This window comes from Macaca thibetana, chromosome 11, assembly GCF_024542745.1.
Source record: "Macaca thibetana thibetana isolate TM-01 chromosome 11, ASM2454274v1, whole genome shotgun sequence".
Classification (NCBI taxonomy): Eukaryota; Metazoa; Chordata; class Mammalia; order Primates; family Cercopithecidae; genus Macaca; species Macaca thibetana.
The window spans coordinates 7,421,318-7,435,096 of NC_065588.1; the positions used below are offsets into that span (position 1 = coordinate 7,421,318).

Genomic DNA, 13,779 nt, shown 5'->3' on the forward strand with positions numbered 1-13,779 from the left:
TGGTTCTATGTACCATATGAACTTTCTAAAAACTGAAAAATTCTGACTTCTAAAACATTTTAACCATGTGGGGTTTAGATAAGGAATAATGTTCAAAGATTTGTCACAAGGTACAAGTAAAGAATGTTCACGAAGCATCCAGAACAGTGCCTGACACCTGGAAAACAGGAGCTTCATTTTCCTCTCCTTGTAGTTTTGCCTATGTGAATAAGGAGCCCTTTTTCAAAAGTTAGCTCCAGGCAGCTGAACCTGGGCCAGATATTACAAATAAAAAACTGGGTGAAAAAATATTTGCAATTTATTTAACAGGCAAAGAGTTAATATCCCTAATATGTAAGGAGTTCTTAAAGAAGAAAAAGCCAAATCTGGTAGGAAAGTAGGCAAAATACATGAATGAATAGTTCACAGGAAAAAATAAATGCTCCTTAAATATTAAAAAATATTTAAAAATAAAATGTTAAAATTTTAAAATTAAATTTTATTTGGAAATATCATTATAAACTCAATTTTTAAAAAATTGTATTTCCTAGCTCTGTGTACCAGAAGTCCTGGAAGCAGTGGCATCTAATAGTAAGATGCCATTGCTTCTGGAGCCCAAATCTTGATTTCTAAACATCATTCTTGATATAAGGGGCTCCTTGGTAAAAATATCTCCACAGGTGGAGCACAAAAAATACCAGGCGAGCTTTTTTTTTGCCTTCTCTTTCCCTCTCCCAACATGGCAGCCTCAGCAAAAAAGAAGAATAAGAAGGGGAAGACTATCTCCCTAACAGACTTTTTGGCTGAGGATGGGGGTACTGGTGGAGGAAGCACCTATGTTTCCAAACCAGTCAGCTGGGCTGATGAAACGGATGATCTGGAAGGAGATGTTTCAACAACGTGGCACAGTAATGACGACGATGTGTACAGGGCGCCTCCAATTGACCGTTCCATCCTTCCCACTGCTCCACGGGCTGCTCGGGAACCCAATATCGACCGGAGCCGTCTTCCCAAATCGCCACCCTACACTGCTTTTCTAGGGAACCTACCCTATGATGTGACAGAAGAGTCAATTAAGGAATTCTTTAGAGGATTAAATATCAGTGCAGTGCGTTTACCACGTGAACCCAGCAATCCAGAGAGGTTGAAAGGTTTTGGTTATGCTGAATTTGAGGACCTGGATTCCCTGCTCAGTCCCCTGAGTCTCAATGAAGAGTCTCTAGGTAACAGGAGAATTCGAGTGGACGTTGCTGATCAAGCACAGGATAAAGACAGGGATGATCGTTCTTTTGGCTGTGATAGAAATCGGGATTCTGACAAAACAGATACAGACTGGAGGGCTCCTCCTGCTACAGACAGCTTTGATGGCTACCCACCTAGAAGAGGTGATGATAGCTTTGGAGACACGTATCGAGATCGTTATGATTCAGACCGGTATCGGGATGGGTATCGGGATGGCCCACGCCGGGATATGGATCGATATGGTGGCCAGGATCGCTATGATGACCGAGGCAGCAGAGACTATGACAGAGGCTATGATTCCCGGATAGGCAGTGGCAGAAGAGCATTTGGCAGTGGGTATCGCAGGGATGATGACTACAGAGGAGGCGGGGACCGCTATGAAGACGGATACGACAGACGGGATGATCGGTCGTGGAGCTCCAGAGATGATTACTCTCGGGATGATTATAGGCGCGATGACAGAGGTCCCCCTCAAAGACCCAAACTGAATCTAAAGCCTCGGAGTACTCCTAAGGAAGATGATTCCTCTGCTAGTACCTCCCAGTCCAGTCGAGCTGCTTCTATCTTTGGAGGGGCAAAGCCTGTTGACACAGCTGCTAGAGAAAGAGAAGTAGAAGAACTGCTACAGAAGGAACAAGAGAAGTTGCAGCATCAGCTGGATGAGCCAAAACTAGAACGACGGCCTCGGGAGAGACACCCAAGCTGGCGAAGTGAAGAAACTCAGGAACCGACGGTCGAGGACAGGAAGTGAGTCATCACAGACTGGGACCTCCGCCACATCTGGCAGAAATGCACGAAGGAGAGAGAGTGAGAAGTCTCTAGAAAATGAAACACTCAATAAGGAGGAAGATTGTCACTCTCCAATTTCTAAACCTCCCAAACCTGATCAGCCCCTAAAGGTAATGCCAGCCCCTCCACCAAAGGAGAATGCTTGGGTGAAGCGAAGTTCTAACCCTCCAGCTCGATCTCAGAGCTCAGACGCAGAGCAGCAATCCCCTACAAGTGGTGGGGGAAAAGTAGCTCCAGCTCAACCATCTGAGGAAGGACCAGCAAGGAAAGATGAAAATAAAGTAGATGGGATGAATGTCCCAAAAGGCCAAACTGAGACCTCTAGCCGTGGACCAGGAGAGGGAGGGAACAAAGACTTGGAAGGAGTCAGATAGGAAAGATGGCAAAAAGGATCAAGACTCCAGATCTGCACCTGAGCCAAAGAAACCTGAGGAAAATCCAGCTTCGAAGTTCAGTTCTGCAAGCAAGTATGCTGCTCTCTCTGTTGATGGTGAAGATGAAAACGAGGGAGATTATGCCGAATAGACCTCTACATCCTGTGCTTTCTCCTAGTTTCTCTCCACCCTGGAACATTCGAGAGCAAATCAAAACCTCTATCCAGACAAGACAAAATAAAACTCACCATCTCCTGAAGACCTTTCTTACCTTTTTTTAAAAACAAAAAATGAAATTATTTTGCATGCTGCTGCAGCCTTTAAAGTATTGAAGTAACTGGAGAATCGCCAATATAGCCAGAGAGAAAGGGACTACAGCTTTTTAGAGGAAGAGTTGTGGTGCATTATGTCACCACACAGTTGCCAGTGTGATTAGTGCCTAGGGGCCTCCATTTAGCAGAAATGGTAATGACAGTGATAATAACGTCTGGAACCTGGTTGGGCAGTAGGGGAGGGAGGTAGAAGGAAAATTGTGAGATTTCTACCTTTTAGTTTTTATCCTATTGTGGCATATATGAATTCTCAAAATATTATCTGAATAAATTTTCCACTCTTGGAAAGGTAGATTTAGCCTCAAGTTGTTTTAGTCTCCAGGAGGCTGCCAGCCCCTCCTCTTATTTAATTCTGAGTTTTGGGGGCCAGCCTAGGGGGAATTTTTTTTTAACCCCCCCAGGGGGGTAGCTGGGAGTGAGACTATAAGCCATAAAGAATAGGACTGCATTGGACCAAAATAAATGGGAAAATCGTGGTTTGAAAAGAAGCTTTTGGGAAGTGATGAGTCATTTTGTACCAGGTAATAGGGGAAAATTGTGTGACCTCCAGCAAACACATGAACGGTTATTTCCTGGAGCCGGAAGCACTTGGGGGTCGTGGTAATTCCCAGTGTTTTCTGTGTCCTAGTTTTACCCTTTCTAAACACTGTCCTTTTTGAAAGTTTGAATATATCCACATTCTGTTGAAACCTTGAAACTAAAAACTTAGACTCTTGTGGTCATCTTAAGTTCTTCGTGCTACTCTTAACCTCCCAAAAAGCAATCCCTTAAGTCACATAGATGATGTCTTGGGCATTTTCTCTCTCAGCCATGGAGAGCTGTGAAAGGAAGAATCGCTGCTTTTCTCAAGCAAATCGGTTTCTTGATGTCTTTTGGTTCTCACTCCTTGCCTGCTCCTGATGCTTTGACCCCTTTTATAGATCAGAGTGCTCTAGAATAATGGATGGTCTTGGATGGTGGATAAATAGAGACAGGGACAGTTAAATTGGGAGCCTTTTTTACAACCTTGATGAGTTTTTTCCCCCCCACGTTTCCTTCTCCACTGAAATGCTACACCAATGCTTGTTGGATTCATGAGGTAGCCAGAGCAATGTGTTGTTTTTCTTTATTATTTTTTTTAAAGCTTCCCTTGAGAGAATAAATGGTAATGGAGAGAACTATTTAACAAGGTCCTGGTTTCTCTTGCAACACAGTAGCTAAACTTGCCTGCTTGTATGTGCATTTTTGTAGGGATCGGCTTGGTAGACAGTATTAGCAGAGAAACGACACCTTGATCTTGGTTTGCAAGCCCGTCTCCCATCAGTCCTAGATTAGGCCCTGTTCATCCATGCAGGGGTGTTGGTTTATGCGTGCTGCAGCAGTGGGCATAATATAATTTACCCAGTTGACAAAGGTGTGTACCAAGTGAATTTAAATAATTGGTGTGGATTGGCCAGTAGCTAAGAAGTGGGCTTTTAAAGAGTGTTGAAGATTGAAATGTTTATTTATTTATTTATTTATTTTTAAAATTTTTTTTTAAAAAGGAAAAACCATTGATTGTAGATAATGAAAAGCTAGGGTTTGCCCTCTTCATGTCTACTCTCCTTCCAAATAGTTATATCCAAAACTGTTTTTCCCTCTCCCCTGCCTTGTCCCCCCTATTAAAATAGAAATGGGGATTAATGTCCCGCTCCTGAATACATGTAAAATTTGTACAAAAATATCTTCTATGAAAATGATTTGTAATCTGTAGACTTATTACCTGGGAGATGTCTTGATGTAAAATCCCATCCTTTGGGTTGTGGGTTTTTTGTTTTCTCCAAATAAATCTGATCTTTAAAGTTCAAACAAACAAACAAACAAACAAAATACCAGGCGAAACTGGGACTTCTTTCTGCATCAGAAAGTAAACAAGTGATCAAAAAATGATATTGATATGTCAAAAGGATACAAAAATCAACTAGAGAGAGCTCTCACTGGCCAAATTTGAGACAATTTATGTATCAAAAAGAATAATCAAGGCAATTGGTTAAAAAAAAAACATAGAATCTTTAACATTCCGAGTCTACAGTGATACTCAGGGTGGACTGGGGGATGAAAGGGTGGAGGGAGAAAAATTATTTTTAGAGGAAAACTCTGGTTAGTAAAAGTAGAAGGAGTAATAGAATTTAGAAATCAACATTTTGCAGTTTCCAATGATTGATTCAGGTAAGGATCATAATTGGATGCTATGTCCTCTAGGTGAAAGTTACACTTGTAAAATGTGGCTGACACCATCTGAACCAACTGAACAAATTTAACATCATCAATAGTGGGACAATCTGACATCATGTGCCTAGTAAGATGGTGCAATGCATTATACATGGATTATTTATGAAAAGTCCTGCTAAAAGTGTTTAGCCTGAATCTAATCTGGCTCCAGCTTAATTTAAACCTAAGTCTGTGAAAGTTTTAAAATATATTACCCATTTCCCTCCAGAAAGATGACCTCAATTTGCACTCTCAGCAAAGTAGTAGACTGCCAGTTTCCCTGAACAAGTTAATTGAGACCACGAGGACAAAAAAATACACATGCAGTATGTGAGATCCTCATCAAGACAACTGACCTGGATTCTTCTCAAAGACAATGGGGAATAAAAGCAAGAGAATTCTTCTACATTGCAGGAGACCTACTTGAATCCTGGATTTTTAAAAAAGCTATAAAAGACATTTTGGGACAATTGACATTTTTAGTGTGGAATGGTTATAAATGATATTTAGGAATTATGAATGTCTTCGATGTGAAAATATCTAAGGTCATAATATTCTCCTATTATGGCTATGTGGGAGAATGTCCTCATGTTTTAAAGATGAATGCTGAAGAATTTAAAAAAGAAAATAATGTCTGCAACTTACTTTCAAATGGTTTAGAAAAATCATGTAAATAGGGCAAAAAGTGAAAATACCCCCAATTCTTCTGACTCCGAAGGTCCACAAAACATACTTGAAAAGCCACTGGGCTACGCAATGAACAATCTGGATTCCCCAAATGAGTACTTATGATGGTGTCTGGGTGGAGCTCCTGGAAACCTGACATCTATCCATTTGTGTATGTCTCTCCCAGTGCCTCAACACCTGGAGTTCCTTAAGGCAGTTTCATGAATGAATTTGTTCCCACCGGTTCTTTTTCTGACATGTGAAAGCTTTTATAATCTCAGATCCTGTCTCTTGATCTCAGAATAAAGAAAGCTCCCCTCAGCATCTATGTCAACACAGACAAAGGGTTCAATCTGCCAAAAATGCCGCAGCAAAGTCTGGCTCTTGACTACAATTGGGGTGTGGGACGAGGTGGCTTTTTCCTCTGATTTCACAACCTCTCAAGCAAATGGATTTTTATTGTTTCTTTTTCTTCTGTAAGCTAAAGGAACTAGGGCCCTAGGGTGGCTTCTACCACTAAGTTTCATCCTTTACCACCAACTGACTCAAGAAAAAACTGTGCAATAAGAGACCACAAACAACGTCCTGAAACATGAAAGTAAAATGCATATATTTTCACCTGAATATTTAGAACAATAGGACTTAGCATTAGAAGACTGGGTTCAGATCCTGATTCTGCTTTTAACAAGTATTGGACGGGTTATGGACAACTCACACCCTGTTAATCTCAGTCATTTCACCTGTAAAACTGGGGGGCTAATGATAATAATAGCTATGAAAATAAAATGAAGAATAACCATGGAAATGAGTTAATGGCTATCAACGTGCTTTGTATTATGAAACGGCTATAAAATGATCCTAGCTAGTCTAGCTAACTGAATTAATAAATGAATAACCTGAAGTCCAACAAAGACATGACTTGATTGACATTATAGCACAAATTCAAATTAACAAATGAACAATCTGAGGTTCAACAAGGACATGACTTTATTGACATTACAAAGCAAATGTATTTATCTGTTCAAGAGTCTCTCTCCTGGGTTAGGACTTAACACTAAAATATGGAGATGAATGAGACTGTCCTCTCAATGCACGTAGATGTATTTGTAGAGATCCATATAGATACATAAGAAATACAGCTGTCTTGCCAAATTTACTGAGTCATCACAGCACCATACTAAGAGTTTGGGTATACTACCTCACTGAAGCTTATGACTGTCCTATGAGATAGCGCCTATTATTATCCCCATCTTATGAATAAGAAAAATGATGATACAAACGAAGGAGAGATTATAAAGGCCTGAAAAATATCAGTGAGAATGTAGGAGAAGGAATGAACTTTAGATTGAGCAGGTTAAATATGCAGGACATAGGAAACCAATGGGATATAAGGATTAAGGAAAAAAGAGATGACAAGAAACTGTGTTGCTATAATTGGGCAAATGTTACTGCCATACAGAGGGAAGAATAGGTTGGTGGGGAAAATGTCCACTCATTTAACCAATATTAACTGAGCACTTAATATGTGTCTGACAATATTATAAGCTCTAGGGATACAGCAATAAACAATATTGGTAAGAATTCCTATCTTCCTGAACTTATATTCTAGGAACAAGAGAATATGTTCAAGAATTGTTATGTTCTTGATTTTCTGAGGTGCTCATTGAACATTTGGGTGAAGATGTCCAGCAAATACCAGGAAATAGTTGGAGAAATGGGTTTAAATCTCAAAAGAGTTGCTTAAATGAGAGATGAACTTGGGGAATCTTCAGTGTATAAATGGTGATTGAATTTATGAACATGAATGAGGTCACCCAGGCATAGAATATAGTTCCAGAAGAACAGCAGGCTAAAGGTGAAGCCCCTGCAATGGCAATATTTAAGAAGAGTCCAGGAAAGAGATGAAGAAGGAAGAGTTAGACAGGTAAAAGGAAACACAGAAGAGAATGATATGATAAAAACCAAGGAAAGAGAAAGTTGTAAGAAGAATTGGTTAATAGTTTCAAATGCTGCTAAGAGATCAATATGTATAATGAAAAACTGAATGTGGCACCCAGAGGGTCCCTATGATTATGGCAAAAGCAGTTTCAGGAGAGAAGTTGGGGCAGGAGGCCAATGTAGTGTGTGGAGGGGTGTCTAGAAGAAAAGGCTGTAAAAGCCTCAATTAAAGTGAACTTTTCTGTTGAGAACTTAGCCTGCCAGCAGGGGCAACATAGTGATACGTCATCTTTACAAAAAATAAAAAATTAGCCAGGCATGGTGACACGCACCTGTGTTCCAGCTACTCTGGAGGCCAAGGCAGGAGGATTGTTTGAGCTCCGGAGTTTGAGGCTGCAGTGAGCTGTTATCAGGCTACTGCACTCCGGCGTAGGTGACAGAGCAAGACCCTGTCTCAAAACAACAACAACGACAAAAAAGAACTTAACCTGGAGAGAAACATTAATATAGCAACAGGCCTAGAGTGAGGTATTGGCTTTTAAGATAGAGGAACAATGTCAGCATGTTTGACTGCTTGTGAGAAAGGGTCAGTAAGAGAGAAGCTGGAGGAGAAAAGAGAGGGAAAAATGGGTGAGGCCACTGCAGAGACAAAGAGGAGGGATCCAGAGCACCCTCCTCCTGACCCTGAGCAGGGAAGATGGGATGTAGAGAGAAGAACTGAGTGAAAGGGAAAGATGGCAAGTTGAGGAACTTGCTGACGGCTTCTGCAAGGAGGAGATAATTTTACCTATATTTTCTCATTTTCTTTTACTACAGGTTTTTGAGACAGGAACTCAAAAAAATAGTTTTGTGAGAAACTATTAGTGTCCTCACTTCATTAATGAGGAAACTGAAGTTCAAAGAGGTTAAATGACCTGCTCTTGGAAATTGCGGGGTCAGAATTCAAACCCAGACATTTCATTTCAAGTTCCCTAGTCTTTCTTTTTCTTAATGATCGCTAGAGAGAGAAGTTTAAGGAAAAGAAACATCAATGCCTTCAAACCCAAACCTTCAGAATGATGGTAACCAGTGAGAGAAAAGAACAAAATGGACAGGAAAACAGGATAGAGCAAAGGCCATAGGTACAATAATCATAATAAAAATAGGTATTTATCTATAGCGTTATCTCTTTTTTCTCCCTATAAAAAATAGTTAAACAATATAAACTATGTAAAGGGGCATGAGAAAATAGAAACTGCAAGACTTGCTTCTAAGGAAATGATTGTTTTGTAAATATATCGTAAGGACTCATCATTAAAATGACACTTTGTAATTATATTAGTTAACGGCAGACAAGAATGATTTATTCAACAAATACTTATTGAGTATCTACTATGTGCCAGACATTGTTCTAAACCCTGGACATATAATAGTGAATAAATCAGACAAGAGCTCTGCTTTTTTGGAGTCCACATTCTAATGAGGAGACAGGCAGGAAATAAGCAAATTAATCAGCAAATAGCTCATGTAAAACCAGATGAGGAGTGCTACTTTAGAATGGGCAGTGGAATGAAATTCTGAAGACATGACATTTGGGTTGAGACCTCATGAACAAGAATCAGTTATATGGAAATCTGAAGCAACACACTTAGGTTGAGGGAACAGTGAATGCCAAAGTCCTGAAGTAGGAACCACCTTGGCATGTTCAATGAACACAAAAAAAGCGTGGTGAGCAAGGGGAGGACAGTGGCAGGAGATGAGGCTGGAGATGTGGGCAAAAGCAGACACGTAGAGCAGCAGTTCTCAATCCTCACTGCTCACCAGAATCCCCAGAGGAGCCTTAAAAATATAGATGACTGGGTCCCCACTCCCAGAGAAGCTGATTTAATGGGTCTGAGGTGGGACTCAGGCATAGGTCTTTTGAAAAATGCCCTGGGGATTCTGATGGATAGCCAAGGTTGAGACTAATATTGAGACTTCCAGCACTTTGGGAGGTCATGGCAGGCAAATCAGTTGAGGTCAGGAGTTTGAGACCAGTCTGGCCAACATGGTGAAACCCCATCTCTACTAAAAATACAAAAATTATCCAGGCATGATTGGGCACACCTGCAATCCCAGCTATTCAGAAGGCTGAGGCATGAAAATTGCTTGAACCAGGGAGGCGGAGGTTGCATTGAGCTGAGATTTCACCACTGCACTTCGGCCTAGCCAACAGAGTGAGACTCTGTCTGAAAAAAAAATTATATATATATATATATGTGTGTGTGTGTATCAGAAAATTTTTTAAAAAGAAGAGACTTCCAGAGATTCTGTAGTAAAGAGAATATCAGTGAAAGAGTGTGTGTGGAAGAAGAGAATTAATATAAGTTGAAACTGGTAAGCCGAAGAATCATTTCAAAGAACATTCCCCTATGGAGAAATTTGAGCAATCTTAATTGCCAGACCTCCTGAGAACATAAAAGCTTTACCTGCCAAGAAAACTTGGCTCAAGAAGCACCAACTAATAAAATGTAAGACTTTTTATCTTCCAAGCTAACTCACATGTACTGAATTGGTAATACGTACCAGATATTGTATACTAAGCAATTCACTAGATGATCTAGTATCTTCACAACAATTTCATGTTATCTGTGAGTAAGACCCGATTTAGAGAGGACAGTACTCATCTTGGAGAGATGTAGTGTCTTATGTAATGGCACACAACTATTAAGTAGCAGAGGTGCATCTCCCTGACTCGAAGTCTATGATCATTACTGCTGCAAGACCTAGTTTGCTGAGGTTACAAAATGGCCAGTCTAATTTTTCAACTACTGCTCTCTAGGAAAGTGCTCTCGGGTTCTGTTAGGAAAAACTACACCAGCCGGCCATGGAGGCACATGTCCTTAGTCCCAGACACTTGGGAGGACAATGTGAGAGGATCACTTGAGCTCTGGAGGTCGAGGCTGCAGTGAACCACAATAGCACCACTACACTCCAGCCTGGGCAATAGTGTGAGACTCCATCTCAGAAAAAATAGTTATTTGTCAGAGATTGGGAAAGAAAGAAGAAAGAAAGAAACAGAGAAAGAGAGAAAGAGAGAAAGAAAGAAAGAAAGAAAGAAAGAAAGAAAGAAAGAAAGAAAGAAAGAAAGAAAGGAAGGAAGGAAGGAAGGAAGGAAGGAAGGAAGGAACTTGGCAGAAATAAAATCAATCTAGAACACTGTGGTAAAACAACTGTGGTAGTTATTACCCAGTTATCCACCCCTGTATTAGTCTATTCTGTTATTGCTATAAAGAAATACCTGATTAAAAAAAAAGAAAAAAAAGAGGAATACCTGAGACTGGGCAACTGGGTAATTTATAGAGAAAAGAGGTTTAATTGGCTCATGGTTCTGCAGGCTGTACAGGAAGCATAGCAACTTCTTGCTGCTTGAGGGACCTCAGGAAACTTACAGTCATGGCAGAAGGCAAAGGGGCAGCCAGCACTTCACGTGGCTGGAGCAGGAGGAAGAGAGATGGGGGAAGGTGCTACATACTTTACACACTTTTAAATAACCAGATCTCATAACTCACTATCAGCACCGATGGGATGGTACTAACCCATTCATGAGAACTCTGCCCCCATGATCCAATCACCTCCCAACAGGCCCTATCAGGCCCCATTTCCAACACTGAGAATTATAATACGACATGGAATTTGGTGAGGACACAGATCCAAAGCATATCAACCCCCTAGATAGTACTACAATTTCCACTTGGACCATGTGACAAGCTCTGGCCAATGAATTATGAGCTGGAATGATGTACACCATGTCTAGGCTGGAGCACATAATTGCTTCCTTTCCCACACTTATAATGGGCAATCCCACACTTATAATGGGTAGTTCCATCAGCCGGGTCATAGACGATCTCTCAGCTGACCCATGCTGGACAAGTAGTGAGAGCAAAAGATTGTGGTGTTATAGATCACCGAGATTTGGAGGATTATTTATTAGGTAGCATAGCCTAGTTCACCCTGACTGATACAAACTGCATCCTTTCTCTCTGAGTTTGTCTAGAGATGACAAATTACCAGCTCTACTTATGCATCACACATGCCCAAAAAGTGTATGTGTGTGTGTGTTTTGTGTATGTGTGTGTGCTTTATTTTGTTGCTAATAAATCTATCAGAAGTGGAAAACTCTAAGTCCATCAGCAGAAAACATTCCTGTAGATATTTCTTCAGTACAAAGGACTGTACTGTCAGCTGTTCAATCTGACAAGGCAATTAATGAATGAGAAACTCAAGAATACCCACATGCAGTCCACAAATACTTCCCTTGGAGAAAGATGCATACGTGGGCCAAGCAAGGGCAAAAGAAAGGTCCCTAAAGAGCCCACACAATGATGTTGCTCTGGGAGAAATGTATTAATTTATTTAACAAATAAAAAAAGCTACTATGTGCCAGGCATTGTCCAAAGTGATAAAAATAGAACAGTGAACAGAACAGACAAAAATCTCCCTTTTTATAGAGTTTATATTCCAGTGGAGTGAGGGAAGATAATGACATGGCTCTAAAAGCATTTAATTGTTCTAGTATAGACCTTCCCCATTTCTCATGATCTGCTCATCCAGCTGAATAAATGAGAAATGTGACAAGCCCATCACCCCCCACTAACTGACAGGGTAAAGTCTGAAGCAATATATCGTGGGGTAATCCAACCTACACCATCTGGGGCCCTGAAATGCAGATCATTAATTTGGCTTAAACTCTTAAATACTGGTTTCTGATTTCCATTCATATGAAACAACAGCTCTTTCTTCTTCTGCCTGCACCTGGGGTTCTGCCCACTGGCCTAGAGGAAGAAATGAAATTCATGTTTTGATCACTACATCTGGCACCAGAATCCCTTCATCCACTTGAAAACCTCTGAAGATCTGAGTACTGTTTAAGAGAAGACTCCCTAGGGCAATTATCTTCTCAGGCCAGAAGTCTCAGGAGATAGAGGTTGGAGTCTATGGTAGCACCATCTCTGACTAACTGGTCTGTCTGCATAGAAAATACTGCAGCTCATGTTTAGTTATTGTCTAATGTATGTGCCATCAGCTCCTAAGAGGACAAAGACAGAGTGACAGCCCCTTCCAGTGACAGTTACTATGGGACTGAACGAAGGAGGATGAACACAGAAATGAAGACAAAGACAACGATCTGTCTTAAAAGAAGGGATTGGGGGCTCCTTGTTTCTAGTGAGCAAGGGCCCTGAGCTTCTACAGCCCTTTGTATTAGTAACATAGAATCAACAGGGAGGAAAGGTAACGGTTGGTCAGCTGCTTGATTTATCACAGGTTCACCTAATTGCTTTCTTTATACCATGGGCGTCAGGTGTTCCTATAGATAACCACAAGGAACATTGCGTTTGGGACGTGACTGCCCTCAGCATTCCTTCTGGCGGCAGATGCAGTTTGTTAGTTTGCCATCATCCTGCTTTTGTGAGAACAGTTTGCTGTTGGCTCATATAGCCTCCAGTGGTATACTGAGGTGGTCATGACCCTCATTCTTTTGGCCTCCAACACTTTCCCATTTCCTTTATTCCAATAACTGTGCTGTTGTGTATCTGTACCTTGTGTACCTCTAAACTCTCCACTGAGTGTGATACAAAGTACATTAACTAGTAAATATTTGAGGAGTAAATAATCCTGGGTTTCAACCAAATATAGACTGATGCAGACACATAATGCTAAGTCACAAAACAGGGGGTCTGTTCAGCTTCCTGTCTTGCCTCATGGCTCCTTTCTGATACTGTGCCCTGCAGGCCAATAATGTTAGTTACTAGTCTAAGACTATACTACAAGGCCTAACGTGGTTAGTCATTCTTGTATTAGTAAAGCTCAACAGCAAATAATGGTTGATTTACTGATTGTCAAATACTATTTCTCACTAAAGGAAACCAGAACTCTTTGGTGAAATGGCTGACTTCAGAACCCTGACAGGAAATGTACAAGATGAACCTGGGACATCTTTTTTGTGCCAGAAAGTAAGAAAGCTTTCAAAGACAACTAAGTCATGTCAAAAAAGGACACAGAAGCCAGCCTGAAGGGGGTCCCTCCTGAGTCACTTTGGGACAATTTGAGCAATAAAAAAAAAAAAATGACTGCATTGGGTAGAAACACTTTGTGTGTATATGCATATGTATATAACTATATATAATTGCATATTTATGAGTTCACAATCATTCTTTAAAAACTCACCAGTCACCATTGCAGGTTGCTAGGGTACCAACCTATTATGCTGA

The 13,779-nt window shown here is 40.7% G+C and overlaps 1 pseudogene across 1 annotated transcript; it reads left to right on the forward strand.

Moving 5' to 3' along the window:
• Nucleotides 1–690: 690 nt before the first annotated feature.
• On the forward strand, nt 691–4,543 carry LOC126931373 (eukaryotic translation initiation factor 4B-like; annotated as a pseudogene). Its single transcript, XR_007717839.1, has one exon. The product of XR_007717839.1 is annotated as a eukaryotic translation initiation factor 4B-like (transcript).
• The last annotated feature ends 9,236 nt before the right edge of the window (nt 4,544–13,779 follow it).